We start from the raw sequence: 18486 nt of genomic DNA on the forward strand, positions 1-18486 counted from the left end.
AGTGGGTCTCATTTACTCCTCATAACCACCTCGTTTTCCAGAAGAGAAGACTGAGATGTTGAGAGGTTAAGTGGCTTGTCCGGCAGCTAGCGGAGTGTCTGGCACACAGTCAGTGCTCAATAAAAGTTAACTATCGATTCCTTTTCTGTCTTGCCCCACGTCTTCCCACCCCTGCCAACAACGGGGCCCTCTATCCTGGTTTCATCTCCATTCCAGCCCTCCCACTGCTGTGCATGAGGTCAGTGATTCAGTGCCTAACACAGCGGGGCCAGGATGAGTAGGGCCAAAGCATCCTGACTGGGAGGAGTTGGAACATGGGGATCAGGGCTGGAAAAGCAGCGTCTCACTCCTCCTGCTGCCAAAGTCCTATTAACTGCTCTGCTGGGCAGCAAACCCAAAGGCCTTTGCAAACTTGGGGCAGAGCATGAAGGGTGCAAGGAGGCAGCCCATCCCATAGATGAGGAGACTGAATCCCAAAGCAGATACTAGAAGATCCTGAGACTTGGCCAGCTTCGGGAAGAGTCACACATGAAAGGCTGCTGAGGCCGTGGGGCAGCAGACGCAGCCTGGAGTCCCAGCTTAGCCACTTGCTATGCTATCTTAGAAAAATGATTAGCCCCCCTCAGCTGCAGTTTCCCCCTCCATAAAATGGGGATGATAATAATGCTACCTCTGAGTTACATGTGATCATGTATGTAAAGCATCTAGCAGAGCCTCTGGCATGTATCATGCACTCAACGTACGTTGATATTTGATGATGATGACAGTAATGACATATATTGGAACCCAGACTTTAGGACCAGAAGGAATCTGAAAGGTCATCTATGCCCGTGTTTCTCAAACTTCTTCGTCTGTCAGAATGACTTGGTAACGAATACAGATGCCCAGGTCCCTTCCAGATCAAGCAGGGCTGCCTGGGAGAGGTGGGAGTGGCCTTTCTGCTTCTAAGCAGCCCCCCAGGGGCCAGCCATGTCTGGCTTTGCCGGAGCAAAGGCTGTTGAGGATCCAAATCCAGACCCGTGGGCTGGGAGGCGAGGAGGCAGAGAGAGTCGGCCTCCAACAGACTTACTCTGGAATCCTGGGCAAGCCCTTTCTTTGCCCTCTCTGTGATCCATCCTTCCCACTCATACCTTGAGGAGTTTGGACAAGTCATCCAGAAGCAAGAATGAGACCTGAGGCCTGGTTTGCCTGAGACCTGAGTAGAGGCGGGTCGTTTTGTCTGTGCGACTCTCAGGTCCTCACAGGAGCAAGCGGGGAGGGAGCACAGTCCCTGTCTTGGCTTCCTGCTTTGGGGAAGCAGCTGGCAACAAGAGAAAGGCAGGCTCCCATTTCAAATCCCATCTCAGCCATGTGACCTTGGGTGAGTGACTTAGCTCCAAAGCTCTGTTTTCTCATCCTGAAAGTGGAGATGCTCATCCTCATGGTAGAAGGTCTCTGAGAAGTCACTCTGGCAATGCGTTTGGAGCCAGTGGGTCTTCTTAGATACATCTGAGTACTCCAGTCTCATGTGGCCTCGTTGATCACCGGCCAGCTGACCGCGGGCTCCTGGTCACCTTGGGAGGACGCTGCTTATCACAATTCCACCCCCAAGGTCTTCCTCAGGATAATCTGTCCCGGGTGATTCATCTCGTGGGCTGGGCCCTTCCTCTCAGGCCTGAAATATCTCCCTCCCTTCACCATTCCTGGGTCAGGCCTGTGACCCCCGCCATGTGACTTCCTCTGGGGACTGGCCCTGGGCCCCTGCCCGCCTGCCAGCCCTCCAGTCCCTGGCCAGTGACCCATTCTTGGCCTGACATATCAGGCAGGACTCAGCTAGAGAGGAGGAAGCCCACAGCTTGTTGTGCTGGGGAAAAAGTGCATCCCCATGTCCGGCCCCCACCCTGGCCCAGCCACACCTCTCCCTTCGGCAGGCTGGGCTTCTGCCGCACATCCTGGCATAACCTGACCCGTTTATCACCCAGCTTCCGCGTGGTGCCCTGCCCCTCGGGCACACACATTCCCAGGGAAGCTTCTGGGCTGGCTGGAGCAGAGGGGTTGACCAGTGTACCCCACAACTTTGTGGAAGTCACCTTTTTCTGGAACCAAGGACAGCTCTTTGGAGAAGGTAAAGAGTTGTAGACACACATCCCAGCTCCACTGTGGACTTGCTGTGTGACTTTGGGCAAGTGAGTCTACCTCTCTGGATCTTAGTTTACCTAATTTTAAATAGAGAGGAAAAAAGACTTCCATCTCCCATTGTTGTGAGGATTAAATAAGATAATACAAGCTGACTGATACCCAGGCTTCACCTCCAACCAATTAAATCCAAATCTGAGCGATAGGTCCCAGGCATTGGATGCAGCCAGGCATGGAAATCACTGGTGTAGAAAAACAATATTAAGAGCCAAAGCTTTGGAGGAGATCAACACGGGTTTGGATTCTGGCTCTTTTGTATAATTATCGACCCTCAAATAGATCACTAGCCTCCCAAAGCCTCGGTTTACTTGTGCATAGATGGGAATAATAGTGCTGAACATTCCAGTGCTGTTGGGAATTAGTACTTAACATTCCAGTGCTGTTACAAGAAATAAAAGGAATAATACGTAGTATGTCTTTTGCACATAATGAGCACCCCAAGTGACACATGTGAGCAGACCTTTGTCACTTCACCACAGTGCACACAACGGTGAGCGCTGTGCCCAACCCACACGTGGCACTTCCAACAAATATCTGCAAATGAGTAAGTGTGGCTTACCATAGGTTATAAAGTGAAACATCTGTTATCACAAGACAAAGCTCCTGTCTTTGGACAGACTTTAAAAATGACACATCCCTTGCTTGGGGCACCTGGGTGGCTCAGGGGTTGGGCATCTGCCTTTGGCTCAGGGCGTTATCCCAGGTCCTGAGATCGAGTCCCACATGGGGCTCCCCACAGAGAGCCTGCTTCTCCCTCTGCCTGTGTCTCTGCCTCTCTCTGTGTCTCTCATGGATGGATAGATAAAATCTTTAAAAAAAAAAAAAAGATATATCCCAGCACCTGGATCTGCTAGGAGTGGCCAGAACTCTGTTGTGACCACTGAGATGTAGGTGGAAGTCACAGATTCTTAGTCTCTTGAATTTGCCCTTCTTTGTGGGCCTCTGGCTGCCATCCTGAAGAACGGCAGAATGGAAAACAAGAACTTGCCAGCATGGAAAACAAGGACTTGCCAGCATGGGTGAGCTGCCATTGCAGCCCAGACTGCACCTCTGGGCTTTCATTTTTCCCCCAAGTGAAAGGAAAATAGACTTCTTGTTGTTTAGGCTCCTGGTTAGGGAGTTTTTTTTTGTTTCTAATAGAAGGAAAACCGATGCTTTGGGCTTCCTTGTTGTTCTATCTTTTTTTCTTTTAATATGTAATGCTTCACAAATTTGTGTCTCGCCCTTGCACAGGGGCCATGCTAATTTCTGTATCATTCCAATTTTACTATATGCACCCCCAAATCAAGCACACTCATTGTTCTTTCTGTTCATAGTTGTCAGACTCCAGTTAAATCTATGCCAAGAGGACCAGCAGCCTGTGTCATTAATTCCCTTGTCAGCCCTCTAGGTACCCTGGAAAGCCTGCCCAGCCCCAAATCTGACCTCTAGAAGGTTCCAGAAAGGAAAGTGCCTCACTCCTTCCTCCCAAGACTGAAAGCTCCTGGCTCCCATTGCTTTCCTGAGCATGGTCTCTGGAGTCAGGCGAGTATATGAGAATCTTAACTCCTGCACTGATGTGCCATGGGCAAGGTGTCTTTGAACAAGCCTGATTTCACATTTGTAAGTGGGCCTCTGCCAACCAAGAGATAGATTCAGTCCGGGAACTCAGAGAGGGAAAATGCAAAGTAATGCTTCCAAATAAACCCAGAACTAGGTCTGAACATCTAAGGGAAGGGAGGTGAGAGAGCAAATGTGATTATCACAGACCTCAGCATTATAAAAAACAGTAGCCGAGCCACAGAGTGTTGGGCGTGTGCAGGGAAGAGAGTGCGAGGGACTTAACTTTTCTCACCCTTCACAGTAGGGAAAAATAGAAGTGAGAGTGAAACATGTAAATTAAACAAATATACAACCCCCCCCCCAACTTCTTAATGTTCTTCATAATCTTAGGGGGTCTTGTAGGAAACAATATCTGATACAGTAACAAAACAATGGAGCAGTGGGTCAAGTTAGCAACTGCTTTGATTTCAGTTGAATTCTTTTTCTTTCGTTAAATTTGAGGATAAATCAGCTCCATATTTTATTTTTAAAATTTAGCACACAGAATAAGAAATAGGTGTATTGTGAAGAAGCATCATAACCAAATGCCAAAGAGATGGACGGTTTACTTAGTAAAGACTTTTGGGAATGTATCTAATAATAAAAGCATTCAACTTATACCATACTGATGCGTTTATTAAAGATTTCAGTGTAAATGATGAAACTCTAAAATACTACAAAAAACAAATGTGTCTTTTTAACTGGTACAAAGGTAAAAAGGAACTTTCTAAGGAAAAGGCAATGAAAGATGACAAAGGAAAAAATGATGTGATAAAGTTAAAACTTCAAAACATCATAAAACAGAACACAAAAAATATAAAAGTAAATAGTTGGGTAAAAATAATTTTGACAAGAGGTAGCTATCCTTAATACATAACAAAAATCTCTAAAAAGTCACTATTATTCTAATAAAAACATGAATAGACAATTATGGATAGGAAAAACAGTAATTACAACAAATATATTAAAAATTACCAAATTCATTACTAGAGAAATATGCATTAGAGCCACAATAAAATACTATTTATTATCTATACAATTGACAAAATATACTTTTTAAAAAAATATTTTACTTGTTTATTTGAGAGAGAGAGCAAGGGAAAGCACAAGCTGGGTGAGGGGAAGAGGGAGAAGCAGACTTCCCACTGACTGAGCGGGGAGTCTGACACAAGGCTCAATCCCAGGACTCTGGGATCATGACCTCACCCGAAAGCAGACACTTAACGGACTGAGCTACCTAGGTGCCCCGGCAAAGTATACTTTAAATGTTAATTCTCACTACTCATTAAAACAAGTACTCATGCATCATTTGTGAGGTTATAAATTAATATTTATTTTAGGAAAGCAAACTGAGAATTATCTCAGAAATATTCATAGTCCGTAAGTCAATAGTGCTACTTCTAAAGAAATAATCAGACATGGGTTCACAGATGTCTATACAAAGATGTCTATACAGATGCCTAAACACTGTCTTTTACTGCAGTGTTATTTATAATAGTGAAAATTAGCAATAATCAAAATGTCCAACTATAGGTAAGTAATAAAATACATTATGATTTATAATTCATGAATTTGATAGAATATTATACAGCCATTATAATGCTGCTTCCAAACCTTATTTAAAGACTTGGAAGGTTTTCATGATACAGTATTAAATGAAAATTCAGGACTTGACCTTATATTTGTATAATTATTACAATAAACATCCCAAATGGAAATAAAGAAAAATTTTCTTGAAGCGTGTGATTGACTCTAAAGTTTCTTTTCCTTTCTTCCTTCTACCCTCCCCACCTTCCTTCCACCCAAACTTCCTCTTTCCTTCTCTCTCCTTCTTGCCCCCTGCAATATATATGCCTGCAAAGATATCTGGAATGATATTGCCTAGCATTAATCCTGAATATCTGGAGTACTGAAATATGTGTGATATCCTACTCCCCCTCATTTTTGCACCATTCTGCCTATTGCTTGAATTCTTTGTAAAACGTATTTAGCATTTTTATAAGAAAATAAAATCATTTTCAAAAAAAAATGAATAATACCTATTTTTGTAGAGTTTTGGTGAGCATTGAATAAGATGACCAGGAAAGCACCTGGCACAGTGTGGCAAGCAGAATTCTGAGTTGGCCCCAAGATTCCTGCCCTATGCTGGACAAGCCCCGTACATGCAGCTCCTGCCTGGAAGGTCCCCTTCCCTTTTCCTTTGGCTACTTTCTATTCATCCTTTGAAACCTGCTCAGGTCAATGTGAAGAATGTCCAGACACCTAGGCACCACTAATGAGATTGTTTCTCCGGACACATAGAGTCTAGCAGTGACAGCCCAGTCAGATAGTGGAAAGGGTTGGAATACCTTCATAGAGCAGTAGCATCCAGGAGTGACAGTTCAGAAGTTTTGGGTACAAAACCACCTGAGACAGCCCAGCTCCTGCTTTACTGACCCATCTTTTTCTTTTTCTTTCTTTTTTTTTAAAGTTTTTATTTATTTACTCATGAAATACAGAGACATAGGCAGAAGGAAAAGCAGGCTCCCTATGGGGAACCTGATGCAGGACTCGATCCCAAGACCCTGGGATCACGACCTGAGCTGAGGGCAGATGCTCAACCGCTGAGCCACCCAGGTGCTCCTGACCCTTGTCTTCAGGCTTCCCTTATTCCACTACTTTCCCAGTGTCCTTGTAACAGTTGTTTTAATTTAAATTAGTAAATTCTGTCTCGGCAGCCTGCAACTCAAGTACCCAACTGTTGCTCTGTCTCTGCAGAGTTCAAAGCTATTAAATGTTTCTAGAATGAATATTAGTTGCACAGAGGGCTGTTGTGAGAGGCTATCCTTACCCCAAGTCAACCTTCTGAAAGACAGGTAAGGGGACTGATGCCTTTGCAGCCTCATTCTGAGACGTCCTGGGCTGGAGGGCAGGGCAAGCACTGATGGCTCTTGCATGCTAAGGAGCTATGCCTGCCTGAGGGAGCAGAAACTCGGGTGACGTGCTCAGAGCCACACAGCTACAGCAGAGCACAGGACCTGGTCTTCTGAAAAACACCCTGGTTAGGCTTGTGTGCTCCTGGAGGATGCTAGGCCAGGGTCTCCTCTGTCTACACTCGCTCAGCACACAGACGGTGCTCAACACGTGCTCAAGGGCTCCCTGGTCCTCCCAGGAGTCCCAGGAAAGTGGAATTATCGGCAGCTTCATTTTGCAGATAGACTGAGCCTCAGAGGGGAGACGTGCCCCCAAGGTCATCCACATGTGATGTGGGGGTCCTGGACAAGATGCCAAGTCCACCAAATGTCAGAACCCAGGACTGTCCCTCAGTCCGCCTGGCCTCTGAGAGGATGGAAACCCTGCGGGGTCGGGTGAGACCAACTCCCCCCGAGTGGCCTGGTATGAGAGGAGTTGGCAGGTGTATAGGGGGCTTCGTATGTGACTGAAGAAGGGGATGAGGGGCGCCCAGTAAAGCCCAGCTGTGTGCCACACAGCCCAAAGTGGGTCACATAGGGCCTGGCCCAGCCCGGCACGTGGCCTTGGGGCAAGACAGGGCGATGGTGAGAAGATACGGTGTCCTCCTGGCTGCAAGGGGCCAAGCCCATGGGCCAGGGGGCCAAGGGTCTGGCCAAGCAGGGGCCGCGGAGCCAAGCAGGGGGCCAGGGGCCAGGCCCAGTGGGTGGGCCTCGCAGAAGCGGTGGGAGCGCGGCCGGGAGGCAGCCCTGGGAGACTGTGGCAGGGCACAGCTCCTCTGCACCCCGCCACTCTAGGCCCAGGGGAAAGCCACCTCAGGTTTCCTCAGCCCACGAAGCAACTCTCACAGAGACTCTCTGCCTTCGGTGGCCTCGGTTTCCCCATTTGTAAAATGAGGGCAATGCCGGGGGCAGCAGACACTGGGGCATGCAGCCTTTCTTAAGGCCTTCCCCTTGGGGAATGATAGAGACTTGTCATAGTTTCTTGTGGGATTGACTGTTGCCTCTCTGGTTGGGGTTTTTCCTGGGGACTGTCCCTTGAAAGGCTGTTTTTCTGGAGGTATAACTGCCCCTCAGGCTGGGCTGAGGACACTTCCCTGGGTGCAGGAGATGCTGTAACCTGGTGGTCCAGAGGGGGCTTGTGTGACTGTGTGACTGCTGGCACAGTGGAGCCTTGCTGGTCCCAGAGAGTCACGGACGGGAAGGGGGCCTTGGCCCTTGGCAGAGCCACCTCTCCAAGCCTCCTTGTTTTCGTTTGCAAGATTGGGAAGCTGATGATGCCTGCCCAACAGGCTGAAGAAAAGTCAGAGCACATCCCTTATCCTCTAAAGAGACGCCTTGACGAGGGGTGGGGTAGGGGATCTGCATGTGGACAGTATTATCATGTCATCTTTAAAAGGATCTTTTAAAGGAAAGGGTGCTTTATAAAAGTAGCTTCTGAGCTGTTCTATATTGAAAAAAAAAACAAACACTTTTGTGTATTGACATTAGAAGCCATTATTACTTTGGGATGATTAAATACACTCATGCATCGCTCTGTTATGTCCCAGGCACAGTTGTAGGCAGTGTGGGTAGAGATGTGAGCAGATCAGCCAATAATCGCTATTTATATTCTGGTAGAAAGCAGCTATTCCTATGATCTGGCCCAAGAATTGAGACGGTAAGCATAGTCTTGCACATGCTGACCCGCATAAGCGCCTGATGCCTCCTTGAAGCCCATGCCTATGTGCCTACAGCTGAATTGTTCAGAAACACACATTTGATGACAGCACTGAGGTGCTCACACCCCTTCGGTGCCTGTGAGCTTCCTTCAGGAGCTGGCCCCAGCCTACTTCTCCAGTTGCACCTCCCTCCTCTCCCTAAATTTTCAGGAACGCCTGGCTGCTCACCCCTGCCAGAATAGATCAACTCCTTAATACCTCTCCGCTCTTATGTATTTTTTCCTTGTTTGGATGTGCTGATCTCAGTACTAGACACGAGATGGCGCCGAAACTGTACTCAAAGCTTTCTCTAGAAGCCACGGAGCGGTGGCTACCTGTAAACTGGCTTGGTTACTGGGGGAAAAAAGGGGCTTAACAAAAAAGCCCCTTAACAACTTGTTTCATAAACAGCTTATGTATTTTTGGTACTAGTATTGATGACTTTTATGTATCTAATTAATGTTCCAGATGTAAACAGGAATGGGAGTAATATCTACCCAGTGTTGCAGAACCATCATCCATCCTCAGACAGCAAGCCACATAGCTGTTCTCGGGAAGCTAGTTCAGGATCTGAATTCACTCACAGATTCTTCCTACAACCTTTGTTGCCTGGATGCTTCAAGGACTTTGGCCAGACTTGGGGGGACATCCCCTTCTCATCGTCAGGCTCTGCTTTTCATAAGCCAGGAAACAGAATTCAATCAGGAAGATTTTTTCCCCCCGAAGTCCCATTTATTTTCCCAAGTAGTATTAGGTAAAAATCAGATCGTGTTACTTGCACTGGTTTCTCAGCAAAATTTCTAACATTTCAAATGTGTGAAATTGGAGGCTGCCTGGCCCCCAATCATAGGAGGGTCCACAAAATGGATTTAAATCTGTTGTCAAAAAGCAGTCATGACCTGGTCTCTGCTGCCAGGTCATGAGGGGACATGCCATCCTTTTATAGATGAGTTTTTTCCCCAAAGACAGCCAAATAGAGTTTAGGGAAATATTAGAATAATTACAAGAGCTATGATTTTGCCTTGCCTTGTTCAAATTTGTTCCTGGTCATGTTGTATAATGTATTATACATCTGAGTTGTATTTATCAAGCCTGTGTTTTGCACAGGGCACATGGCCAGGAGTCTCACTGGCTTGTCCCAAGATCTTTTGACCTGAGTGGGATCCCTGGAACTTGAGCAGTGCCTCTTGGAGAGTTTTGTCTTTCTCCACCTCTCAGCCTTATTTCTTCATCTACAGAATTATGCTCATAATCCCTATTCCCTAGAGTTGTGAAAATTCAGTAAGATCCTATAAGCCTTTTCCCAGACTTTGAGAGCTGTGATGTTGGGGGCAGGATAAGCAAGGCTGCTGGTAGACTACACAGCACATTTGGGAAGATGAGAAAAAGGCATCCCTTTCTCCTGGTAGACGCAAACCAGTGCCAGGGTGCATGGTGGGTTGAGCGTGATTGGAATTCAGCCGCATTTGCCCTTGTGGCCAGGTACCCAAGGACACCATCTATACAATGGTTGTGGCAGCCCTGTAGATGAAGTCCAAATTCATATGGGGTGGACTGCCCAGAGAGCCTCTCCCATGTACACACCTGTGTTTCTTTTTTTTTTTTTTTTTTTTTTTTAAATTTTTTTTTATTTATTTATGATAGTCACAGAGAGAGAGAGAGAGGCAGAGACACAGGCGGAGGGAGAAGCAGGCTCCATGCACCGGGAGCCCGACGTGGGATTCGATCCCGGGTCTCCAGGATCGCGCCCTGGGCCAAAGGCAGGCGCCAAACCGCTGCGCCACCCAGGGATCCCCACACCTGTGTTTCTACCAAACTGAGGCCATCAGTGCCTTGAAAGTAAAGAATCATTTCACTCCTCACTGCCTTGCACATGTGGGTCCCGCTGCCTTGCATGATCCTTGCCTCACTCGTGCTGTCTCGTTGAGCTCCTGCTCAGCTATGAAGACCCACCTTAGGCGAGTTTTCTTTAGGTGTTCCTGATTTGATGTCTTCTACCACTGTGGCCCTTCCCCTTGATCTGAGGACACACCACTATCCTAGCCCTGACACACTTATCTTTTCTGTTCCGCTGCTCTGCTAGCTTTGGACCATGAGAAAGAGATGGACCCAGAGAGTGAGCCCCCTTGTATCCCAGACAAGTCCCACTTTCAGCATGTGAGCTTGTTAATGCAGCACAGTTCTTTGCACGGAGTGGTCACTCTGAGGAGAAATTGCCAGACTATGGGAGCTGCCCAGGACCAAGGAACATGACTCATTTATCTCCTGGTGCCCAGTTTGCAGCAGCCCCAGGGCCCAGGGGATTGGTGCCAGTGTCTATTGACTGATTCACTCACTGACTATGTCTCATGGTTCCTTTCCTGCCCTAGCCCTGAGCCAAGGCCATGGAGCCCAGGGAACCATGGAGGTGAGCAAGGGAAGGACAGTTTGGGAATAGATAGGGTTTTCCAGGAGCAAGAGGAGGGGAATGCAGGGATTGTCTTGTAAATGTGTTACCCACACCTAAAATCTATATACTCATTACCCTTGTGAAAATGAAAACATTGTAAATTAGGCTGATGCACCCAGTTCAAGCACTTGGACCAGAGGTATCTACTGGTCCAAGTGGGTTGATCTCTACGTGTGCTTTTTATGCGTCCATTAGAGGACATGCCAGCTATGGTGCCAGAAAAAGCTCCCAAATCTCAGTTGCTTAACATTGAAAAGTTTATTTCTCACACTGCATAGTATAATGTGGTTGGAAGGAAACTCTGAGCAACAACCCCAGAAGGTGTCTTGGAGTCTGGGCTGGAATGGCTTGTGACTGCCAACTCCTTGACCCTGTTTCTAGCCTATAAGAGGAAGATTGAGGGGGCATTTTAGGCTGGAGGCAGCATATGCTACTTGTTTCCACATTCTAGCAGCACGAACCCAGTCAGGGTCTGAAGTAACTGCAGAGAGACTGGGAAATGAGTCTTTTTTTTTTTTTAAGATTTTATTTTTATTTTTATTTAGGGACAGCTGGGTGGCTCAGAAAGTGAGTGTCTGCCTTTGGCTCAGGGTGTGATCCTGAATAAAATCTTGATGATGCTCAACCACTGAGCCACCCAGGCATCCCTGGAAATGAGTCTTGTATGAAGAGGGTTTGTGGGCACCCAGCAAATCCTGCTGCCATGGAGATGGGTAGCAATAGAATATATAATAGGTATTCTATAGTGACTAGGTGATAGAATAAAAGTGGTGGGATTTGGGCTATTATTTTGGCTCTAGGGAAGGCAGGGTTTGTTGATGGGATAGGTGTGATGGATATGGGAAAAAAGAATCTAAAGATGATTCCTGAGCTCTTGGCTTGGGCAAGTGTAGAGAGCAAGATGGAGCGACTCATGTCACGTAGGGGCCTGTGTCAAGCAATGACACGAGCAGCTAAGTGGATGGCAGCTACCAGATATGGCCGAGACCAGCACCAGCTGGCGACACCTGGGAACTGACGGCGAGCAGGGGCAGAGGAGGTCTGCAGGGGCCCAAGACCACTGAAATCCCTTTAAAATGAGAGGATTTTTGCAGTAAACCGTCACACTCCTCAGACACTGACCCCTCTATCACAGACCACTTCAAAAAGGCAGCTGCTGCTGAAGGCTCTGCCCAACTCATCTCCACAAAGAACAGAGATTCTTCACTGAACAGAAGCAGCAGCGAGTGCTGAGAGCTGACCTGGACCGGACCGAGGCCTTATCTCAACTGCGCGTCCACTGACTTGGCGTTTGGTCTGTTCACTTCCTGCCCTCCATGTTATCCTGTTCATTGCATGACTTGTCTTGTGTGTTCTGCTTCATGTGCCACGTCAGAAGCCAAGTTAATCACATAGTGAAATGTCACACAGTTTAGAAACCTGAACCGGCTTTATTTATTTTATTTTATTTATTCATGAGAGACACACAGAGAGGCAGACACACAGGCAGAGGGAGAAGCAGGCTCCCTGCTGGGAGCCCAATGTGGGACTCGATCCCAGGACCCCGGATCACGCCCTGAGCCAAAGGCAGACACTCAACACTGAGCCACCCAGGTGCCCCCTGAACCAGCTTTATAATTATGTTCACCTTGCTTCATGATTGCATAAAGCTGACATTGGGGGGGTGTGGCCCTTCATAGCATGCTCATGACAGCAACACAGAGGGTTCATGTCGCTGGATCCTGGACAGAGAGTTAGAGACTTGGGGCAGGAAAAAAAGGGACAGATTTTTCCCCAGGGCAGGACATGGGGGTGGGGGTCTTCTGTGTTTGCATTGTCCGGTGTAAGATACTATTAGATATCCTTGGGGAGAACACTCCAGGTAGGAAGGAGGCCAGAAGTCATGGCAGTTGGATAATATTTAATACCGTGACACTGAGGGTGCAGACAGAAACATAGCGACCTCACCCTGAGTCCTGGGCATGCTGGCGTTTAGAGAGAGAGAAGAGAAGCACATGAAGGAGACAGAGGAAAGGGCATTCAGTCAGGCAGATGGCAGACTGGGTAAATGTAATGACATGGATTTCAAAGAAGAGATGATTTCAAGAAAGGTGATGCCACCTTGTGCTGAAAACCCAGTGAGACAGTGAACAGAGAGACCAAGAGGGGATGATTAGATTTGGTACCATGGGGTCTACTGATGCTCTTGGTGGTACAGACAGAAGCCAGTTGGGTGAGTTGATGGGAGAATGGGAGTGGATGAAGTAGAGGCCACAACCACAGGTAATGTTTCTCTGACTAAGGAAAATGAGATAAAAGGAGACCTGCCCTGGGAGTTAACATTGCTCATCTTGGGACTAAGGGGCATGACTTTGACACCGCAGGGCACTTTATAACACTGTCTTAGCCTTGGCTTCCTACTTGTGTGAAGCATCATGATCAGCCACAGGTGAGAGTTCAGGGCTTTGTCATGTCTTTCCCAGCATACCTGAAGCCCTGAGTCTGCACAATACCCTATGTGTGCTTGTGGTTTTTAGATTCCCCCGAAATTCAGAGCCCCACCCCCACCCCCACCTCCCATTGACAGCTTGTTCTCCAGATTTTACTTTCTAAAAGGTTTTGGTTAGCTTGATTTTTTAAAATCCCACCTCTTAACACCACCTCAAGGAGCTCAACTGCTGATTATTTTTGACAGATGGCCTGTTGACTTGGCTTTTTGCAGTGGCTAATTCTGAGTAACGAAAAATGAAGAGAAGGGCTTTGAGGTTATCTCTGGAGCTTCCAGACAGGTGAAATAGTGACAGTTCTCTTGGAGCATTCCAACCCAGTTGTTTCTCCTTCATTGGCAGCTAGGCCGTAGATTTTCACTCTGACTGCTGGCTCTTGATTTTCAAAGACACCCACAGACAAGGAGAAGAAGGTACAGATAGAGCAATTTCAATGCCACAGAGCATGCTGTGCTTACCCATATTCAGCCACCTTTCTTGAATTCTCTTATTACAAGTCTTTGGTTAATTTCAAGAGTGTGAAAGGGTTGATTTTGACTATTTTTGCCAGTGTGCTCATTGCTTTTATGAAGCAGAATATTGGAAGTCCTTTTTCTGTCATTCTCTCTGACATCTCTCTAAGCTCTTTAGTTTCTGGTAACTCATCTGTCTGTGTACTTTAATTCTCCTCTACTTATTTCTTGTGTGTGCTTTATGGATTTTCTGCATTAGGAGCATATCTGAAATAATTCAAATGTTCTCTTCCCCAAATTGTCCATTTTTCTACCAATTGGTTTATGACAGGTACTTTTTCAGATAGGAGAGGGACTATTCGCCCTTGAGCTCTTTTTAGTTCTGGAAGAGTAGACCTGAAACCAGGATATCAGACACACAACAGGACACTTCTGACCAAAGATATGCCTAAGTAGATTGTAAGAATATTCAGAAAGAATAGTTATTTATACAATTTATGGAAAAGGAGATTTCAAGCCAGATGAATTCATTTTCAATAAAGCATTGACTCTGGAGGAGGAACATGAACGTGGTAAAAGTGAAAAACCAATTTGATTGGAGCTCAGAGCTTATTCCTCGAAGAAAAATATCCCATAATCACTTGAGGGCATTTCACTGTAGTGTAGACAAAGATGAGAGAAGCTGCTAGCATGAATTCTTATGTACATAACAAATGTGGGAAATTATTCTGTAAGAGCACAAGCCAGGCAGGAGTAAAATTTTTAAAATGTAATCAGTATGGGAAAAACTTCAGTCATAACAAACCTCATAAGATCTGTAGGGATTAATAGTGGAGAGATTCCCATAAGTGTAATAAATGTAGGAGGGTTTTCACTAGGGAAGAGAGCAGACAAGTCATACTGTAAAGAATTCCTCTGATTTTACTGTAAGTGAGAAGCTATAATGCCAGGAGTTAAAACTCCTTAGCCACCAAAATTCTGCAGCGATGATAATCCTTATAAATGCAATGAATGTGGTAAAGCTTTCTTCAGTGAGTCATACTTTATTACACATCAGAAGAAAACCCTAGTAGATTTCTAGGGTTGCCATAACAAATGACCACAAACCGAATGACTACCTAGCAATATATTTTCAACATCTGTACAATATAAGTTTGGCATCCATTGATTGTGTTCATCCCTTAGAATTGGTCACATTTTCCTGATACTTTGTATATTGAGTCATTTTGAATTATATTTAGACATTGTGAGTATTATGTTGTGTTCTCAGTCTTGGTATATGCCTCGTGAGATGTTACTTTGCTGTAGAAAGCAATCGACCTGGTTTGGGTCAGTGAGCCTTTGTGTCTGGTTGAGATTGTGTATTAGACCACGTAGCTCCATTGTTTCGTATGTGTGCCATATGTGCTCGGGGATTAGGCTGGGACACCTGCAGAGACCCACACAGAATTAGGAGCGTTTCTGGTTCTGTCCTCTGGAATTCCCTCCCACACTCTCTGGTCCTCAAGGGCTCTTTTCCTGTATTCACTGGCCTGAGGGATATGGTTTCTATTACTCTTGCCAGGCCAATCCAGGAGAAAAAAAAAATCCATGAGAGCCAAGAATTGGGTAACTCAGCCCTGTTCATATACATCTGGTTTATTTTTCAAGTATTTTTTATCTTTGCTCACGTTGAAGTCTTATATTCATGTCTAATATTTTCATGCTTATATTACATATGTGGTTATTATAATATCTGCACTCTTGGTTATTACAGCATCTAGATTCTTAATTTCAACAGAAATTAGGCTTATGTATGTCTTAAAAGTTTAGATTTTTTTCACTCATATATAGCTGATCTTACTCTTGGAACTATTTTATGAATGAATTACTATTTGTTTCCCTCTTGTTCTTGAGGAATAACTAGAGAATGTCTATTCTGAATCATACACACTTGTAAAATTTGAAGTCCAAACTAATATGAAGGAGGACCTCCATTACTATCAGATCCATCTGAAAATTACAAAAGTAAAGTGAAAACATTTTAAATTGAAATTTGGTGGGAGGGAAAAAAAAATTTGGTGGGAGAGCTCCAGTTCTTCTCTAGTGAAAACTTGCTCTTGCTAATTACAGCTATAATCTTTGGGAAGAACATGAAAAACGGCTACCTGAGGACTCTGAAAAGTGAACAAAAGCAGGCCAATAGTGGAGCAAGCCAAAATTTGGAGATGCATCCTGCTTGTGGGTGAGTTCCCCATTTCTTTTCTCTCATGAAGTAATAATAGAAACCACATTATTCTAGCCAGAGGTAAGAGGGGAAGGGGACTTTGAGGGTCACAGCAAACTGTGACATGCTACAACTTGGGCGAATCTTGAGGTGCTCAGTGAAATGAGGACAAATATGGAATGATTTCACTTATATGAGGTCCCTGGGGTCATCAGATTCAGAGATGGAAAGTAGGCCTGCATCTGAATCTGATGACTTCAGGGACAGAAAGTAGGCTGGAGGTCACCAGGGACTGGGGGAGGGACAAGTTTCATGGGGACAGAGTTTCAACGACACACGATGAAAAGAGTTCTGGAGATGGATGCCGGGGATGGTTACCCAACAATGTGCATGTGCCAAAGCCACTGAACTACATATTTAAACATAGTTAAGATGTTAAGTTTGATGTGTGAAGTATTTTATACCAAGTTTTAAAAGGGAAAAAATTGCTTTGTCTTTATGTCTGTTTTACCTTAGAACAGCCACCTGTGACTTCCTCTGCTCACGTTTTAATGTGGTGTATCTCTCACTCCCTGTTTAAAGTATTCGTATTTAGAAAACATATCTTATCTAGTATGGAACTTGTTTTTCTTAAACCACTCTTAATATTTGTCTTTATTCGGATTATTGAGATTATTAACATCTCATATAATTATTGATACAGTTGGATTGAGATCTATCATTTCCTGATGTATTTTCTATTTATCTCTTGTTTTTTTTATTCTTCTCTTCTGCTGCTTTCTTTTGAGTTATTTTTTTTTTTAAGATTTTATTTATTTATTTGAGAAAGTGAGCGAGAGAGAGAGTGTGTGTGAGCACGGGCAGGGGGAGCAGCAAAAGGAGAAGGAGAAGCAGGCTCCTCGCTGAACAGGAAGCCCGACATGGGGCTCGATTTCAGGACCCCAGGATCATGACCCGAGCCTAAGGCAAAAGCCACCGAGGTGTCCCAGGTTTCAGCAGTTTTATTATGATCTGTCTAGGCATGGTTTTATTCAAATTTTTCCTGCTTCAAGTTTGCTGAAATTCTGTGTCTTTAAATCACAGTTGGGTAGTTTTATGACTGTTATTTAAAAAATTATTTCCCCCAACCCTTTCCCCTTTCTTATCATAATAACCAATTACATATATTTTAAATCTTTTGATATTGTGAGACAGGTCACTGAAACTCTGTCCATGTTACTCATTCTCATTTCTTGTATTACTGTCTCCTATCATCTCCATCTTGCTATTGAGCAGAGAGGGAGATCTTATTTCAGGTATATAGTACTTTCTATTCTAAAATGTCCATGTGCTTATTTTTGTAATTTTGCTTACTCTACTGAGAAATCCTATCTTTCTGTTCCTTCTTAGTTACTTTCCTTTACTTTATAGAACCTAGTCATCAAAGCTTCCTAAAAGTCTCTGGTAATTTCAACATCACGTGAACGTGGGTTTGGCCTCTGTTGAAAGTATCTATCCCTTAGAGTTACTCACATATTCCTCATTTTTTGTACAGCAGGTAATTTTGCATTGTATCTTGAACTGTCTGAATACTCTGCTGTGTTCTCAGTCCTGCTGTGGAGAATGCTAATGTTTAGAAGACAGCCAACCCGGTCCGTTTAGTGTATAAGTGCTGCTTTGTCTTCTTGCCCCATTGGCTAAATCTCTGCTCTGTTTGTTTGGGCCTTCTCCAGACATGCTCAGGGGTTAGGATGAAACCCTTGCAGGAACAAGTGCAGAGTTGGAGAACCCCTTCTCTGATTGTCTCATCTCTGGCTTTCCCTCTCACACCGTCTACCCCTCAAGGACTCCTTTCCTTCTTTATCTTGGTCGGAAGGACATGACTTCTCTTACCTCTTCCATGCTGCTTTGTGAGAAAGAAAAAAGGTATTCTAAAAAAGAAATGGGAAACTATCCTCTTTGTAGGATGGATCTCCAGCTTTTGTCTCCCTCTATGATTGACCTGTTTCTGTTATTTTGGGGTCCTGACAGGTTTTTTAAAAAAATATTTGGTCCAGGGGCACCTGGGTGGCTCCATGGTTGAGGGTCTGCCTTTCGCTCAGGGTGTGATCCAGGGGTCCTGGAATCAAGTCCTGCATCAGGCTCCCTGCATGGAGCCTGCTTCTCCCTCTGCCTGTGTCTCTGCCTCTCTCTGTGTGTCTTTCATGAATAAATACATAAAATCTTTTTTAAAAAAGATAAACAATATTCTGTCTTCATGATTTGCCCATTCTAGACACTTCCCATAAATGGCATCATACAACACGTGGCCTTTGGTGTGTCTAGTTTCCCTCCCTGAGCATAATGTTTGCAAGGTCCTTCCATGGTGTAGCATGTAACCAATGCGTCCTTTCTTCTCATGGCCGAATAATACTCCATCGTGTAGCTATCCCACACTCTGTCCCGTTCCTTGGGTTGCTGGACAGCAGTCCCTCTCTAAACTCTCCCTAATTTCCTAGTCTGAGGGCAAC

General features: G+C 45.2%; 1 non-coding gene across 1 annotated transcript; it reads right to left on the bottom strand.

The window, feature by feature from the left end:
- Positions 1–3363: 3363 nt before the first annotated feature.
- Positions 3364–3467, bottom strand: LOC112914617 (U6 spliceosomal RNA). Its single transcript, XR_003233893.1, has one exon. It is a non-coding gene; the product is annotated as a U6 spliceosomal RNA (small nuclear RNA).
- Positions 3468–18486: the final 15019 nt, after the last annotated feature.

The sequence above is a fragment of the Vulpes vulpes genome, chromosome 9 (assembly GCF_048418805.1).
Source record: "Vulpes vulpes isolate BD-2025 chromosome 9, VulVul3, whole genome shotgun sequence".
Lineage (NCBI taxonomy): Eukaryota > Metazoa > Chordata > Mammalia > Carnivora > Canidae > Vulpes > Vulpes vulpes.